Raw genomic sequence first — 14,896 nt, forward strand, 5'->3', positions numbered from 1 at the left:
GCTGTGGGCAGGCTCTCAAAGCTGGACAGCCAATTAGAAGCCTTTCGACTTCAAACCAGCATCCATCAGCAATACAACATTAGTATCTGAGAGGGTGCTCCAACAATAAGTTTTCCCTCTCGATAACGTTTTACACCAATTTAACAAGAAAACAGGCAGGCCACCCCTTTAGGAAAGGTGGGAAAAGGTTGGTGTGTGGCTACATCCCTCCCACTGCTACTGGTTTCCCACCTCCAGGCAGCTGACTTATTCAGCCCCACATTGGAGAATTGGATTCAACTGGAAAATCCAAGTTCACCTAAAACAAAACTTTCAATCAACTGAGTTGCGTGCCAGCCTTGTGGAATCTGACAGGCCAGCTAGTCACTATCATTAACCCCTCACCTCCATCCCTGACCTTGTTCAGGTCCCTGTAAATTCAATAAACTCTGTTTTTCTCTCCCCACAGATGGTGCCAGATCTATTGAATGCTTCCAGTGTTTGTTTCTTTTCTGTCAGATTTCTAACGTTCCATTAGTTTGTCGTTGTGCTAAAAGTAATCTTGATGCCTTTTCTCTCCCTCCAAGTTTATATCTATCTTTGCTTCAGCTGAATTAATCTATGCTGGAATCTACAATGCCTGACAGATATCTGCTGTATATATTCACTCACATAACGAACACAGTCATGGGCTCAGTAAATGAATGAAGGTGATTCTGGAATGAGCAGGGACATGGGAACTTGAAAAAGTGATTGGGGTAGTGTGGGCTCAATCTATCAAAAGGAAGTCAGCCTGGATCAGATTGATGCCAACAGCACAGAGCTTGATCAGTTTCAGCTGAGGCACATCCGAGGTATATGCCCTCACCCTACCAATGGTGAAGGCTTGGCCTCAGGCAGAGAACTGAAGGATAATTTGATAAAGCTCAAGATTTTCATCCCAGTGACTGTTTCACTTCTCATCCTGTGTTTTGTTCCATCGGACTCCACTTGCAAGAACTGACAGATTGAACAGGACTATAAACGCCTGTCACTAATAATTTATATGGTTTGAGATTTTCTGTCCATTGACTATGAATAGATGTTTAACCTAGCCCAAGGCACTTGTATTATATGTAATAAGTAGAAAAGATGTGAGTTATGGACAGTGACACAATATCATCCCTAAATTACTCACGTACATGACCCTAGCTTTGCTCTTGAGGCTAATAATGTCCTCAATCAATATCCTTTGATTGTTCCTCTAACTTGTAAACTTCAACGCAGCTGTTATTCTACTCTGAGTGCAGCATTTCAATAAAATGGTATAATCAATAGATATGAAGATTGTAAACTGACTAAGTGTAGCCATTCACTACAATTTATACATATTTCCTATTAGCAAGTAAAATTTTTATGCATGTAAATTCCACTGTAGAGATAAAGTTGCTTTAAAAAAATTACAGCACGGTTGTGCAGTATGTTCAAAATTCAACTATTAATATCTCTAAATATGTTTGTCACTTGATACTATTACTGTCACAATGAAAGTGCATGCTCCATCCTGAATCCATTCTGTATAATTGTGATAATTCTGTTAGCTGGAGGTCTGTTCTCACACTTTCCCATAATGGATTCCTCACAAGATTTAATCCTTGGCTACCTCTCTTGTTTAAATACTGAATTCAAGGAGGATTTTTAACTTTTACAATTATACTGATGAAACCCACCTCTATCTCAATGACATGGCCTGCTGCATTATTTAAGCCTTCAACACCAAGTTTTTCTGACATAATACTGGAAAAAGCAATGTCATCTTGTTTGACCACTGCCATAAACTCCACCAACTAATCACAGTTCCCGATTTAGTCCATGGCTACTTACTCATGAATGACTATTATCTTGCTTAACCTTAACTTATTCTCTAACCCACACTCTGTACATCACCTGTCTCAGTGCTTCATCCCAACTGGATCAAAATGATAACCCAGCCTTAATCTCTTCAGTCATTAGACAAACCATAACCTTGGACCATGAGCTTCATCACTTTTCTCTGCTTTCGGTATGGTTTCATCTGTGTAAATCATTGTTTAAATGGTTTATATACCACTTTAAAGATGGTATGTAAATGCAAGTTTAAATTTGTCAAGCATAATAGCAGAAATAACTTTAAAACTCATTTAATAGAATGTAATTTTATATGGCAGAATACACAGGCCGGATCCATCCACAATTAGAATTCATTGCTTCAAGGATTCAAATTTCAGGAGAAACAACAGCAAAATTTTATAAGTAAATTGAACAAGCTTCCTTTATCAGTTTTGATTGTCTAAACATTTAGCTGATAAAAATTTAGCTTTTAAATATCTCAAGTTGGACTTTTGTTATGTTCCCTCTATGAGGAGGTCAGTTATCTTTCCAATCTTGGTCGCTCTTGCCTTCCTAAACATTCAAAAGACATAAATAATTAGTGACAATTCATTTTCATTTTTGAAAGCAAATAATTATTAGTTCATGTACAACTTGCATCCAAAGTAGAATTTGGCTCCAGTGTGGGGTGGTTTTGGAAATGGAGTGTGTGTGAAAATTTGCACTATTGGTTGGCATGCCTGTTTGCTCCGAAGACATTTTCATGGAGGTGGGATAAGCATTAGCAGGGGTACCCGTCTGCAAGGGTATATTAATAATAGGTGTGGGAGAAATGGATTCCAGTTCATGGGACATCATTACTGGAAAAAGCTTGATTTGTAGCATTGGAATTGTCTGCACCTGAACTATGCTGGTACAATTGTTCTAGCAAGCTATGTAATTCAGCTATTGAAGAGGATTTTAAGCTGAGTAGCTGGGGCAAGATATCAAATTTAGGAAGATGTGGTAATAAAAAAAATAGAGACAAGGCGTTAGTAAAATGATAAGCACACCATGACAGGAAGAGACAGAGAGTACAATTTAAAGAATATATCAGCAGATAATATTACAGATAAGTTACAACATGAAGTAAGGGACAAAACCAAAGTATTTTTAATAGCACATAGTATTCAGAACAAAGTGATGAACCAAGAGTGGAGATAGAAATAAGTATCTATGAACTGATACCCAATGCAAAGATACAACTTCAGGGTGAGGTGGACTACGCATAAAGCATTGAAGGGTGGAGAACATTTAGGAAGGACAGAATGCAAGGTAAAAGGTCACAATATTTATTAATGATAGCATTACCACCATAGGCAAGGATACCTAGGTCAGGAAACTAGGATATAGAAGTGGTTTGGGAGGGAACAGAAATGTTAAAAGCAAGAAGTGAAAGTGATGTACATATCCTCTAACAGTAACCACATGGCAGGGTGAAGCATACAGGAAGAAAGAATTGGAGCTTGTCAGAAAAGTACAGTAATAACCATGGGGGATTTTAATCTACGTATAGACTGGGAAAATCAAGTTGGTAAAGGTAGCCTCGATAAGAGTTTCAGAGAATGTTTTCAGAACAGCTACTTAAAACAAAACTTTCTGACTCCAACCAGACAGCAGTCTATCCTAGACTTGGTATTGTGCAGCAAGAGGTTGAAATAATGATCTTGCAGAGAAGGTGTCTCTAGATAGCAATGGTCATAATATGTTTAAATTCTTCATTCAGTTTGAGGAAGAGAATAGTGGGTCCAAGAACTGTATTTAGTCCTAAATAACAGCAATTTTCAGGGCAGGAAAACAGAGCAATTTAAGGTGAACTCGAAAATTCTGTTAAGAAGTCGCTAGAGATGCAGTGGCAGCCAGTAAATAAAATATTTCAGAATATTCTGCGTAGGTATTATGTTTCAATTATACAAGATCACATCTAGAGTACTATGTGCAGAATTGTTGAATCCATTCACAATATAAGGGCTACAATATTAGTGTCATCTCTCAAGGGAACATCCCCAGCAATGAGGCAGTGATTGCTACCAATCAGCTGTGTATGGTGGACCACATCGTCTGGATGCTTTACACAAGACTTCTATAGCAATCTCTCTACTCTGGGCTTCATCATGAGAAGCAGTTACAAAAGGTGCAGAGGAAACCTGTAAAATACAACATTACCATTTATTTGTGAAAATCCCTAACTGAGATGGTTCAAATTGGAGAAGACATATTCACAAAGGTGTTAACCATCCAGAACATCCCCAGCAGGCACAGATGGAGTTTTTATGCCAGTTGGCAATGGTTACATTGTCACCATTAGATCAAGTTTTTGTCCTGGGCTTTTATTGAATTCAAATTTCACTATCGAACAAGGTGAGATTCAAAGCATGTCCCCAGAAAATTAATTTGGAGTTCTTGCTAACTAATCCAGTGACATTATCACTACACTATGCTAGCACAACCTCCTATGGCATTCTAATTCATAAAACTGTCTTATTCATACAGCAAATGCTAAGCATTGACCACATGAAGAAAAATGAAAGAATCTTCAGTTACTTGACTATATGAATGCATTTATTCCAAACTCTACTATCTATGTGTCAGTTTAATGCCAGCTTTAACCAGCAGAGATAGAAATGTAGCATAAGCAAATTAAGCATCACAGATAGTAATTTCACCTATATCATGTAGTCTGCACTATGGGAAGGCACGGTGGCACGGTGGTTAGCACTGCTGCCTCACAGTGCCAGAGACCCAGGTTCAATCCCACCTCACGTAACTCTCTGTGTGGAGTTTGCACATTCTCCCCATGTCTGTGTGGGTTTCCTCCCACAATCCAAAAAATGTGCAAGTTAGGTAAATTGGCCATGCTGAATTGCCTGTAGTCTTAGGTAAATGTAGGGGAATGGGTCTGGGTGGCCGACGCTTCAGTGGGTTGGAGTGGACTTGTTGGGCCAAAGGGCCTGTTTCCATACTGTAAGTAATCTAATCTCTTTTCTGGTGTATATGGTTTGGGTCGATATCTATGAGAAAATTTTCTATGAACGTATAGAAATTGCATTCCATGTCTATTCCTCTAGTTACACATTTCATCCTAGTTATTTCCTCTCTGTAGCACTAGTGAATGTATTGGATTGACAGAATAATTATGCAAAGATGAACGATTGGAGGGAAGTCAATTCATTAAACCAACTTAATGATGACAGGTTGGTCAGTGAAAATAGAAAAGTTGGAGGTTTTAATGTTGTGCATTGCAGCAGTAAGTTGCATTGTAATGATTTATTTTGTAATAATAAGCATCCTTAAAGTGAAAAAGCTGTCTACGTTTGGTTAAAGTAAATTGTTAAGTAAGCCCATTTTTAGATGATTGGGAACATTTTGTTGTGTTTTCACAGTGTGCCGCAAGGTTCCTGAAATGGGTGATGTTTGGGAATGCTGAGCTGGGACTAAAGTAAGAGAGTCTGGAAATAGCCATGAGGCTGGAGATCTTTGGGAGGGCAGGGTGAATGGCCACAGGGAACATATGGCCAAAGGAAAGGTTGGTTTGGCGATGGTGGTCAATACCAAGGTTGAGGAATCAGGGCCAGGGCTGGGGAAAATTAGGGGTCAGAGCCAAGTACAGATAAAACTGGATATCCGGATAGAGAGAGGGAGAGATTAGAGGTCAGAGCTGAGAGGAACGGGGTCTGAGTTGGGAGTTGAGCCAGGAGCAGAGATTATGGTTGAAAATTTTCACTTCATGTTGCATCCAAACTCTGTAGAGTCTCTTACAATAGGTGAGCTGCTGCTCTTTGAGCTTGCAATGAACTTCATAGGAACGATGCAATAGGCCAAAGTCAAAGATGTATAGGTTAGCTGGGTTCACTATGTTATATTGCCTTTTAGATTCCAGAGATGAGCAGGTCATGTAACTTACCCACCGGAGTTACAGGGTTAGGTGGGTCTGGGTGAGATGTTCTTGAGAGGGTCGATGTAGACTCAGTGGGCCAAATGTCCTCCATTTGATCTGTACGGATTCTGTAATTCTATGTTTCTATGAAGATGACAGTGTGAGAACAATTGGAGAACTAAAATGACAGGCCACTGCAATGTTAGGGCATATCTTGTGGACTGAGAGGAGATGTTCAGCAAATCAGTCAACATATTGGCATTTAGTCTTCCCAGTGAAAAGTAGACCATATTCTGAGCAGTGAATATGGTAGACTAAGAATATGTAGTAGTAGACTAAATTGAAAGAAGTAGACAAAAAAAACAGTACTTCATTGGAAAGAGTGTTTGGAACTTGGATGGTGAGGAGAGAGGATGTAAAAGGATAATTGTTAGTCTTGCAGTGTTTGCATAGAAAAGTCTAGAAAAGGAAAGGGGAGAGGGTACTCGGGACAATTGAGGAATGAACTAGGTTCTCATGAAAGCAACAGTCTTCTTCATTGTGCAACAGATTGGGAGTGGTGACATACAAATAGAGTAAACTAACCTCTGGGAGGAGTAGGTACTTGAAAATAGCAGAAAAATGTTAAAGAGAGGGTTTGGAGGGTTCAGCAAAGTTTCCAGCGTTTTCTGAACAAACAATAGGACAGATAGTGTGGAAGGAGTCAAGAATCGCACTTCAGGTACAGTAGATAAAGGGAAAACTATGAGAAGGAGCGGCAGTGGAAGTGTTGTATTTGAATGCACGCAGTATATAAAACAAGGTAAATAAGCTTGTTAGTAAGAAACTAAGTGAAGCAACAGCAAGAAGTGATATAGTGTTGGAAGACATAGAACTGAGGAGCCGCAAAGGAGAAAATGATGAGAGTTGTGTATGGGCCTCCAATCAGGAATCATGTTGTAGGGAAGAAAATAAATCAGGAGATAGAAAAGACATGTGAGTACGGCATTATTACAATAATCAAGAGGAAACTTCAAAAGCAGGTCGATGGTGGAGCAGCAATGATAGAAGTTTCTGGAGTAATTTGGGAGGAACAGCAGAAATTCATTCCCAAGGAAGGAAAAATATACTAAAGGAAGAAAGAGGAAACTATAGCTCTTTGGGAAGAGCAAAAAAGAAAAAGAAAAAAACATACCATCTGGTGAAGATTAGTGGGAAGCCAGAGAATTGGGAAACCTTTAAAACTAGCAGAGGATAACTAAAAAAGCAATAAGGGGGAGAAGATGAAATATGAGAGCAAGCAAATATCTAAAAAAAATAAGAGAGAGACATTGGATACCTGGAACACAAGGCTGGAGAAGTAGTAATGTGTAATAAAGAAATAGCAGAGGAAGTATGTAGGTACTTTCCATCAGTTTTCACAGTGGAAGACACCAGCAGCATACCAGAACATCAAGACAGTCAGGGGTAGAGGTGAGTGTAGTGGCTATCATGAAGGAAAAGGTGCTGGGAAGCTAAAAGGTCTAAAGCTGGATTAATGATCTGGACCAGTTGGACTGCACCCAAGAGTTCTGAAGGAGATAGCTGAAGAGATTGTGCAACCATTGGTGGAAAATGGAGTTTGGAAAATTGCTTATGTAAACCTCCATTTAAGAAGGAAATGAGGCAGAAGATAGGAAACTGTAATCCAATTAGCCTGACCTCGGTCATCGGTAAGATTTTAGAATCTATCATTAAGGGTGAGATTGCAGAGTCCAGAGGAGCCTCGATTATCCGAACATTAATTACCCGAATTTTGGATTATCCGAACAAGATCTCAAGCTCCCATAAAAACATTACATCAAAGAGGGAAGTGAATTCAGATTACCTTTATGAAAAACATGTCAAACCGCTGGCAAGAACAAAGAAACACAAGCAGCTCAAGCATCAGCGACTGAATTTTTTTTATGTACTCAGGGTTAGTTACACAGCCCTTTATTCACGTCATTTTACCAGACGGTTCATGAAAAAAATGGCAGAGAAAATAAATACATACGCAAGGCAGTGCTTCTGTCTTTCCATCGTAACACTGAGCTCAGAAGAAACTAACAAATGCTCTTGTAATTATAGAAGCTGTTCAGGATCCTGCTTAATGCTGGAATTTCATATATTTATGTGATGGTCAGGGATTAGTCCTTCTCAATTTAATCTGCAATTTGCAGAGTACAAAGATTAGTTTGTTTAAATAGCAAAGTCATCAAAATTAAAGATTTAAGCAAACTCTCAAGGAGAGCACAGAGTTAGATCAGTATGGCTTCCCTTGTTTAAGGTCAAATCGATTATCCAAATAATCAATTATTGGAATGAAATACTGCCTGTCTGTCTCGTTTGGATAATCGAGGTTCCTCTGTACTTGGATGTGCATAGTGAAATAATGCTGAGTCAGCACGGTTTCATTATGAGGACGTCGTGGCATATCTGTTAGAATTCTTTGATGAGGTATCTAACAAGTTAAATAACAGAGAGCCAGTGGACATGATCTATTTGGATTTCCAGAATGCCTGTGACGAGGTGTGGCACAGGAGTCTATTAAACAAAATAAGAGCCCATGGTGTTGGGGGCAAGGCACTAGCATGGATCAAGGACTGACTGACTGGCAGAAGGCAGAGTGTGGGGATAACAGGGTCTTTTTCAGTATGGCAGCTGGTGACTAGTTATTTCCGCAGGGATCCATACTGGGACTACAACTATTCATGTTATACATTAGCGATCTGGAAAAAGGAACTGAAGGCACTCTTGCTTAGTTTGCAGGTAGAAGGACAGGTAGTATTGAGGAAGCAGGTAGGCTGTAGGAAGACTTGGACAGGTTGGGAAATTGGATAAAGAAGATGTAGACGGAGTGTAATGTGAGAATAAGCACTTTGGTCAGAGTATTAAAGACATAGACAGCTTTCTAAATGGGAAAAGGCCTCAGAAATCTGAAGTACAAAGTTTCATAAAGCTGTAGTTCTGGATTCTGTTAAGGTTGACACATAGGTTCAGTTGGCACCTAGGAAGACACATGCAATGTTCGCATTCATTTCAAGAGGACGAGAATACGAGAGCAGATGTATGATGAGGCTGTATAAGACTGTGGTTAGATTGCACTTGGAAAATTGTGAGCAGTTTTGGACCCCATATCTAAGGAAGAATGTGCTGGTGTTGGAGGAGGGTAACGAGAATAATCTTGGATGAAGGGCTTGTCACAGAAAAAACGACTAATGACTCTCGGGTAATACTTGATGGAGTTTAGACGAATGAGGGGGAATCTGATTGAAACTTACAGAATGCTGAGAGGCCTAGATAGATGGCTGTGGAGAAGATGTTTCCATGGCTGGAATACACTCTGACCCAAGGGCACAGCCTTAGAGTGAAGGGATGACCCTTTAGAACTGAGGTAGAACATAAAACATTGCAGCGAAGTACAGGCCCTTCAGATGTTGCACCGACCTGTGAAACCATTCTGAAGCCCATCGATCTTACACTATTCCATTTTCATCCTTGTGTTTATCCAATGACCATTTAAATGTCCCTAAAGTTGGTGAGTCTACCACAGTTGCAGGCAGGGCATTCTACAACCCTAATACTCTCTGAGTAAACAAACTACCTCTAACATCTGTCCTATATCTAGCACTCCGCAATTTAAAGCTATGTCCCCTCATGCTAGCCATCACCATCCAAGGAAAAAGGCTCTCACTATCCACCTTATCTAGTCCTCTGATTATCTTATATGTCTCAATTAAGTCACCTCTCAACTTTCTTCTCTCTAATGAAAACAGCCTCAAGTCCCTCAGCCTTTCCTCATAAGACCTTCCCTCAATACCAGACAACGTCATGGTAAATCACCTCTGAACCCTTTCCAAAGCTTCCACGTCCTTCCTACAATGCAGTGAGCAGAACTGTACACAATACTCCAAGTGCAGCCGCTCTAGAAGTTTAAGAGTTGCAACATGACCTCATGGCTCCGAAACTCAATCCCTCTACCAATAAAAGCTAACACACCTTCTTAACAACCCTATCAACCTAGGTGGCAACTTTCAGGATCCAACTACATGAACACTGAGATCTCTCTGCCCATCTAGATCGCCAAGGACCTTACCATTTTCCCAGTACTCTTTATTCCTATGCTCCTTTCAAGGTGAATCACCTCACACTTTTCCGCATTCAATTTTGTTTGACATTCTCAGTCCAGCTCTGCAGCTTATCTATGTCCCTCTGTAACCTGCAACATCCTTTGGCACTATCCACAACTCCAACAACCTAGTGTCATCTGCAAATTTGCTAACCCATCCTTCCATGCCCTCATCAAGGTCATTTATAAAAATGACAAACAGCAGTGGACCCAAAACAGATCCTTGTGCTACCCCACTAGTAACTGAACTCCAGGATGAAAATTTCCCAACAACCACCATCCTCTATCTTCTTTCAGTGGGCCTATTTCTCATCCAAACCATTAAATCACCCTCAATCCCATGTCTCATATTTTCTGCAATAGCCTACCATGGGGAACCTTATCAAACACCTTACTGAAATCCATATACTCTACACCAAACGCTTTAACCTCATCTACCTGTTTGCTCACCTTCTCAGAGAACTCAATAAGGTTTGTGAGACACAATCTACCCTTCACAAAACCATGTTGACTATCCCTAATCAACTTATTCCTTTCTAGATGATTAAAAATCCTATCTCTTATAACCTTTTCCAACACTTTACCCACAACTGAAGTAAGGCTCACCGATCTATAATTATCAAGGTTGTCTCTACTTCCCTTCTTGAACAAGGGGGAAACATTTGCAATCCTCCAATCTTCTGGCAGTATTCCTGTAGCCAATGATGACATAAAGATCAAAGCCAAAGGCTCTGCAATCTCCTCCCTGGCTTCTCAGAGAATCCGAGGATAAATCCCATCAAGCCAAGGGGACTTATCTATTTTCACACTTTCCAGAATTGCTAACACTTCCTTTTTGTTTGCCTCAATCCCATCTAGTCTAGAAACCTGCATCTCAGTATTCTCCTCAACAATGTTGTCTTTTTCCAGTGTAAATACCGATGAAAATATTCATTTAGATGTGGAGAAATATTTCAAGCAGAGGGCTGTGGAGGCCAAATCATTGAGTGTATTTAAGACAGGGTTAGATAGGTTCTTGATTGATAAGGGCATCAAAGGTTACAGGGAGAAGGTAGGAGAAAAGTATCAGCCATAATTGAATGGCAGAGCGGACTCGGTTGGCCAAATGGTGTAATTTTCCTTCTACATCAGCTGCTCTAATATTTTGTATTTGCTGGTTACATCACAGTAGAGGTGGCAGAAGCAATGATCCATTGATTACAGAGGTCAGTGGAGTGAAAGATATGGACAAGGGAAACCCCATTGTACTTCTTAGAATAGAGAAAGGGGGTTACAGCAGTAGCATAGGAAATGGGTCAGACAAGGTCCTGACAACTGTAGAGATGAGGAATCATTGGTGGTGGTAAAAGGACATTTTAGAAGTACAGGTTTGGAAGGTTTCATCATCAGATAGATGGGACGGAGACAGAGGAACCAGTGGAATGGGATAGTATTCCAGCTGGCTACAAGGTGTGAGAAAGTGCAGTCAAGAAAGCTGTGGGAGTTAATGGACTGTCTATTGTCAGCCTTAAACACATTCAATGACTCAATATGTTAATTAAATTTACTAATACTGTGATGAGATCAACATCTCATGCAGGTCATATAACTTCAACTGTTACCCATGAAGTTACTATGCTGAATGCACTTCCAATTAAAATGTAACTTTCTCTCCTCCGTTTTGATTATTGCTGCACCACTCCTCATTCTGAACCCTCCCCCCCCATGCCTTTTCTGCATGAGTTTGCTCTCAGCAAACCTGACCTATTTTTGCCATTAAAATCTATCCTTCATCTATATCTCTTTTCCACTGCCAATTGTACTTCCTTTGCTTTTTTTCTGGGCACCTTTCCCATCTGCTGTTCATTCACTTCCCACTACCCACCATCCCCCATCTCTGCCCCCACCCCAACCATCTTTCGATAACAAAAAGCCATCACACTTCCAGATCCCTTCACTTCTGAAGTAGTAGCACATTGAACTTGACAGATTAATTCTGTTTTTTTCTCCACATATGCCGTCAGACCTGCTGCGTTTCCAACAATTTCTGCGTTTGTTTAAAGTTCTCCTTTATTCACTTTAGATTAAAGCTTGGACCAGTTTGGCATTCTGTTTCGGAGTTCAGTGCTCCTAATAAAAGTTCCTTGTTGAACTTCCATTGCTACAATTTCACAACTTCCTAAACACTGAACATGTTTGGCTTTACAATGTCCTCAATCTGCTTTACTTAGTCTGACACAAGTGCAAGTGAGGAAATTAGCTCAGCAGTAAATGTCTTGATATTGAGAATCAAGAGTTACTGGTCAAAATGTTTCGTAACTACTTAGAGTTTTGTCTCCATTTAGTAGAAAGTAACTGTTGGGGCTCCCAGAATGCTGTCAAAATTGATTGATTAGTGGTAGAGGTGGTTGCATAGATCAGAGGGCCTGCTTGTCGTTTTTTTGCTGATAATGGCTAACGGTTATTATCAGTCCGGTTGTTCTGCAATCACTTCCACATAATACTAGTCACTGAGGTTTCTACTAATCTGGAAACAGGAATTGGTCCAGTTTATGACATTTTCTAGTAAATGATGTTATATTTGTCTTCTGCAATATTTCTATGATTTTACATCCATGGCATTAGGGATCATTTGCCAGAATCCTGGCTTTGATTTTGTAAGCTTAAGCCAAAGAATGGATTTCTGATAACCTTCAGTTTTGAAGAAGCTCAAGCGCAGGGAACTTTGGAGATTGACTCATTTCTACTTGAACATGGTCTGATATTGTCCTCCCCTTCCCATTGAACTAACGTGGGAATTCCCAAATGCTTAGACAAGTGTGTTATTTCTTAAAGTACTGCCAGGCAATTGGGAGTCTCCGTGAAACAAGCAGAAAGCTTATCACTGTTCCAAGTTTGTCACTGTATCATTTGTATATTAAAGATAAAATTCTGATCAATCAGATGTTTTTCTCCTTTTTCTTGGGATATGGGTGTGGTTAGCCTGTCCTTGAGAAGTTGGTGGTGAGCTGCCATCTTGCTATGCTGTAATAATATTTCCACAATATTGTCAGGAAGGGAGTTCCAGAATCTTGACTCAACTACAGAGAGGAACAATGATCTAATTCCAAGGCAAGATGGTGTGTGGTTCAGAAGGGAACTTGTTCCCATGTACCTGCTGTCCTTGTCTTTACAGATGCTAGAGATCATGGTTATTTTACAATTAAATTTTATTTAGTAAAGCCCTGATGAGATTGATTTTTCTACTGGGCCAGTTTAATTAAATGTTATTGTAGTGATTGAAAAGAGGGTCAGATAATCATGTTGATACTGAGATGCTTGATTGGGATTATTAACTTGGGCCAATCAGGGAGCCCTGGTTGAAAGATATAAACAGGAGATTCAGAGAGTGTCCTCATTCCAGGGATTGACTCTGAGCCGGCTGGTCAGAACCTATGTGCTGTGATTGCTTGATGATAGGATACCTGCATCTGAGCAGTTATTTCAGTTACCATTTTATTTTTTTGATTGGATTCATATTACATTACCCCATTGATTGATTTAATAGAAAATTTTGGCTATCAAAGATTCAGTGCAAAACAGAGGTTGGCATCAATTTCACTTAACTCTTATCTGTTTCTTTCCAACTGAGTCATTCTCTTGGTTAGGCTCATTCACTCTATTCCCAACAAGCTTTGTCCCTTTCTGGCACTTTCTGTATGTTTTATCAATGTCCTTTGGTCTCTCGTTCCAAGAAAGAAACAACTCCTTTCTTGTTCCTTTCTTGATGTAATCCCTCATTGCTAACAGTTTCAGTTCCTCTGAAACTTGTGATTGTGCTGATCTTTCTGACTAAAAATATAGGAACCCCTGTTTGAACTGTTTGAGACTGTCACCTCAAAATAGGAAAAATAGAAAGTAAAAGTAATTAGCTAAAACAAATTTTAAACAATATTACACAATAGGGTTATGCCCACTCCACAGAGTAATAGCAATGGCCCCATTATGGCTTCAGTAGCCTTATCACCCTATTAGCATTGGCAATGTACTCAGCTTCATTTTAAAAGATCATTGCACAATGTTCGTGATTCATCAATTGATGAAGCAATCTATGGCTCAAAACCAACACAACATCCAGCTCTGGGCAGTATATTCATTTTATAAAAGTACCAATTTATGAACGCCTCCAGAAACATAGAATCTAACCCCCACTCCAACATATACAAAAGCATTACTATTCCCAAATCTCCCACCATCAACATATGGCGGCTTGGTGGCTTAGTGGTTAAAATAGCTGCCTCACAGCACCCAAGGACTTGTGTTTAATTCTACCCTCAGGCGACTATCTGCGTGGAGTTTGCACATTCTTCCCATATCTCAGTGGGTTTCCTGCAGGTGCTTTGATTTCCTCCCAAACATGTGCATGTTAAGTGGATTGGCCATGCTAAATTTCCTGTAGCATCCAGGGATATGCTGACTAGCCATGAGAAATGTAAGGTTACTAGGAAGGAGGATGGATTTGGATGGGATGATCTTCGGAGGGTTGATGCTGAGTCAATGGACTGAATGGCCTGTTCCCACACTTCAGGGATTTTGAAAAGAAAAAAAAAGTGAGGATTGCCACTGGTCAGAAACTCAACCAGGCCTACTGCCTTAATGCCATGAATAGGAAGTGAAGACTCACTTCCAGATTTCCAGATTCTCCAGCATTGCCTGTAGATCTAAGTCTGGAATGTAATAGGATGACCATCACAGGATACTGCAGCATTAACTCTTGATCATCACCCATCTACCACAAACTTCCATTCTTTCCTTTCTATCAAACTTAAAGTCTACAGAAAACTGTACGAACTGGTGAATCACTGGACAATCCAAGGACTGTGAAAGGGCAAGAGTGATTAAAGAGGTTGTTTGCAGGGATTTAAAGGATTAAAAAGAACAATTAATGTTAACTGATTTATCTTTAGATTTGTTAGACAAAAATTTGATCCTAAGATTTTTCTGAGAACCCCCCTATTTCTGAAAGGGGCACTAGATAGATGGGGCGGTGGGGTGGGGGAGGCGTG

The sequence above is a fragment of the Hemiscyllium ocellatum genome, chromosome 4, assembly GCF_020745735.1.
Source record: "Hemiscyllium ocellatum isolate sHemOce1 chromosome 4, sHemOce1.pat.X.cur, whole genome shotgun sequence".
NCBI classification, from domain to species: Eukaryota; Metazoa; Chordata; class Chondrichthyes; order Orectolobiformes; family Hemiscylliidae; genus Hemiscyllium; species Hemiscyllium ocellatum.